Source organism: Octopus bimaculoides, chromosome 3 (assembly GCF_001194135.2).
Source record: "Octopus bimaculoides isolate UCB-OBI-ISO-001 chromosome 3, ASM119413v2, whole genome shotgun sequence".
Classification (NCBI taxonomy): domain Eukaryota; kingdom Metazoa; phylum Mollusca; class Cephalopoda; order Octopoda; family Octopodidae; genus Octopus; species Octopus bimaculoides.
Genome location: NC_068983.1, coordinates 8,095,114 through 8,099,452, shown reverse-complemented (window position 1 = coordinate 8,099,452; position 4,339 = coordinate 8,095,114). Strand labels below are relative to the sequence as shown.

The 4,339-nt window shown below is 34.8% G+C and overlaps 1 long non-coding RNA gene across 1 annotated transcript in view; it reads right to left on the bottom strand.

Annotated features, from left to right (window-relative positions):
* Positions 1-2,574: 2,574 nt before the first annotated feature.
* Positions 2,575-4,339, bottom strand: part of LOC128247393 (uncharacterized) — a 3,886-nt gene continuing 2,121 nt past the window's right edge. The window contains exons 2-3 of the long non-coding RNA XR_008263772.1: positions 4,243-4,310; positions 2,575-2,816 (exon numbers count right to left, since the gene is read on the bottom strand). This is a non-coding gene — a long non-coding RNA (uncharacterized LOC128247393). The remainder of the gene's footprint in view (positions 2,817-4,242; positions 4,311-4,339) is intronic.

Sequence of the window (4,339 nt, the reverse complement as noted above, 5' to 3'; positions counted from 1 at the left end):
ATATACACGACAGACTTCTTTCAGTTTCCGTCTACCAAATCCATTCACAAGGATTGGCCGGCCCGAAGCTATAGTAGAAGACACTTGCCTAAGGTGCCAGGCAGTTGGGCTGCACCCAGAACCATGTGGTTGGTAAGCAAGCTACTTACCACACAGCCACCCCTGCGCCTATAACCACACATGCATTCCTGCGCCTATACCAGACAGCCACTCCTGCACCTATACCACACACCCACTCCTGCACCTATACCACACAACCATTCCTGCGCCTACACCACAAAGCTACGCCTGCACCTATACCACACACCCACTCCTGTTTTGCTTAATTTCCTGAATAAATTCAGGTATCCTGATAGAATCAAGGCGTTTGGAATGATTTTTACGTTTTGATACGGATAATACGCTTCCATCTTCTTTCTCTAACTCCGAATCTTGTGGACAAAAAATCTAGCAACTTTCAGAAAACGCGAAATTTCTAAACCATTATGCTTAGCCTTCAAAGCCACAATGGCGGCATACCTTTTCATTTCATTAGTAAGCTTGGGCCTATCCTTTTTATTTTCTGAAATAAAAATTAGTCAAATAATATAATGACTAAAAATTCATGTGTCCTCAAATACCGTCCGTACCCTGTAGTGCCAATCTTGTGATTGGGATGCTAGTATCTAGTAACACTCGCCCCAAAATTTCGTGGGCTTTTGCCTAATTCAGAAACCAATTCATAGATATCTAAGACGAGATTTATTTCTTCATTTGTTAAAAAGATAAGGTTTCCCTATTTTCTCTGGTCTGATAAGTTGCGCATTACTGTTCCTCACCAGATATGTTGGTGGTGGAGTGCTTTTAACAGAACAAATATTGTTACAGATCAACCCAAAGAAAACACTGCTCGAAAGGTTGGTTTTCCAATACTTGTGGCAAGTTCACTGAAACCTTTTTATTGGTTTTACTACGTTTATATATATGCACATGTGTGTGTATGTGTGTGTGAGAGAGAGAGAGTGTGTGTGTGCGTGTGAGAGAGAGAGAGAATGTGTGTGTGTGTGTGTGTGTGTGTGTGTAGCAGCAGATGAATATATCTTTATGCTAATGTATTTAACGAGGAATTTTATCGCAGGTGTAATATAAACATTTTCCACTAACATATCTTTCGACTCTATTCTGCTATTTCTACTCTTACAAGGATCAATGACAAAAATAATGGCTTTCTACTACGTTTTTAACCGCTATTTTATTTGTTATATGTTATTTGAACAGCTTTATAAATTACTGTAAGGGTCGAAGATAAAATTAATGCCTGTATTCTGTTATTGTAGCCTATGTACAACTGCTATTTTAATTGCTATATCATATGCTATTTTAAGTGATATATGGATCAAAGATAAATTTATCGACTTTATTCTGGTAATTGAAGTGATATTTTATCTTTATTTTAATTCATCGACCTTTTATTGATATGCTATTATGCAGAAATATCCCTAGAGTGTGAATGCGCAGATGCCAATGATCGGGATGTTACTCTCACCGGTTCGATACCCGGTCTAGGCGATGCCTTGTCCTTTTGAGCAAAACACTTTATTTCATGTTGTTCTTCAGGTGGGAGAGTGACAGAACTGTTGACGCGTCGGCAGAAATGCTTTACGGTATATTTTGCGAAGCCCTACTACCTGAGTTCACATCCTACTTGCATGGAGAATGCAGCGGTAAACTACAACAGTATCCATCCAAGGTCTAATCACCTTAGCCGAAGTTCCAATAATCCAGTTAAGGGCGATAGTTTAGAACACAAGTGATCCCAGACGATACAGGGAGTGCTGAAGTGGTTTCACATCCATAGGACGTGCCCAAGCAGAGACCATCACTATAATAGATCCCTAGTGTATAATGTTGTCTTTATTGAGTTCTTTAATTTATGATCCCGTTCTATGATTATTTACAGAAATTTTATATTTCTCTATATTCATAGAAAATCAATAGCAATTGTTATAAGCGTAGGCCATATGGCCCACATGTAGGCAACACTAAATTTTATTGGATTATATTGATAATTGTATATGTAATAAAATGCCTGTAGTTGGAAGCAACTAAAGCTCCGTAGAAATTGTTCTGTTCGTTAATATATTGCTTTTCTTTGTCGTCTGGCATGAATAAATGTTTTTCAATAGTGATTTTTTTCATTTTAATCAACTTCATATTCAGTGAATCACGTACATTATACAAATAGTGTAGCCATCAACAGGTGAAACTACGCCCTGCAGAGGTTGTAGAAACAAATCTTAAGGACTATAAAAATTTCAGAGTTGTTTCTACTGCCTATACTCTGTAGAAATATTGATGTAGAGCATGATTTTCATACCGGCATTAACTTTAATTAGATTTTTTAAAAACTGCTTGATATATCAATTAAGCAACTGACAACTTTACAATTCGACAAATGTTCAACATAGAAGTGCTTCCTATATCAGAAACATTTTATGGAAACCAAATGACGCCATGAAAAAATTATAAATCAACCAGGATTTCATATTACTTGATATATTTGATATTATAAGCATGGATTTTATACAGATAAGATATAAGCACATCTGATATGCAAGTGTTTCTTGTCTATTTATATGTTCTCTTTAAAATCATTGCTTATAATATCGCATATCGATACTGATTTTATTTAATGTATACTGTACACAATTTAGAAAGATCGAATATACTCCATTAACATTTCAGAAGAATACACTTCATATAATCTGGGAAATCTTGAGAATCTCCAGGTTTCAGATGGTCTTTCTTGCATTGATTTTCACAAATTGTTACATCACCTAAAATTAGAAAAGAAGTTGTCTTAGTATCATTCTACGATATTTAAAAATCAAGCAAAGATGCATTATACTGATATTAAAGCTACTATATTCATTTGCTTTATCACTTTCTTTGAACCTGATTTACATTGTTTCTATTACACAGGTCAGCTTTCAACGTGGCCTCCGTTTCCAATGGTCTGCCGTCAACCCATGTTTCTCTTTTTCTCTCTTGAATTTCCGAAATACCTACGTATGCCTCTCGCCCATTATTCATATCTATTTCTAGATTGAACTTCATAATTATATTTCTATTATGGACTACCCCAAATCAGTTTGTCTAATTGTTTTAATCTATTTTAGATTGTCGATGAAATCAATGAACGAATTTAGGAAAAATGTTAAGTCGCTGTACTGTAGTCATAAAATTCATATATACTATATACTCGAGAGACATTTACTGCTAGGCAAATAATTTACTGAGACATGACTTTATCTCAACGACAGGTGTATCTGAGGCTTCTTTTAGACAGCGATTAATATTTTAGAAAATCTTATTGAGTGCTTGTTCATCATTTTCAGAAAATTATTTGTTTTATCAGAATTTAATTATAAGATTATAAGAGACGTCCTTAATAATGTACATCTACGTAGGCTCGAGATCTTAATGAGGACATTCCAACGTTTGATGTTTCTGAGAAGACACAAAAGAGAGTATATTCTAGAGGCTAAAATTTCTAACATATTTTGCACAAACAGTTTAATACGGGAACTGAAGTTGTGATAGAAATATCATAGTGATGACATTAATCTGGATTGTATCTGCAAGAACATTTATGGTGCCCAGTGATGCATGCGATCTTATTCATTTAGAACTGCTTGAAAGGTAGGAGATCGTCCTGGAGATTAGTGCAGATGGAAATAAAGAACTATCGTTATAAATCATATTACATCAGTTTTGATATTGGATAGATGTGATGGCAATAGTATATGACAGTGAAGCTGTTCTTCTTAGAATAAAAGACACACATATTGGTTAAATTCATGTAACCTAGTAAATTTGTTGTGATTATATTTGTGTAAATATTCTCAGAGAATCAGGAAATACTCAAGACTGTAAAAGAAACTGAGTGTTTATGTTGGATTGTATTGTACATGTGATACTGAGATTGATAATGAGAGCTCGATCTGTAGGAATTGATTGATTAGTAAAGATTCCATTAAAGACAAAATTATTGAAGTTCAATAAAGCAATGAATGATGATGTTTAAGAGTCATGAAATGCGCAATGCCACCAGCATTAATTTGCATTTAAGCAAAGGAACTTTGATTGCAGACAGTTTCAAAAGTCCCGCACCAAGATTATGTTTGGACTCACAATTACGCATAAGTGCCATTAGACTAGGTTCGAAAACTTATTTAACGAATGACATAATATATTTCTTACCTTGGGTCAGGGCAGTCATCATTAATATTCCCAAGATGATGAGAAAGAATGTAGAATTCATGATGAACCTGTTAAATTGATAAATATAAATATATAT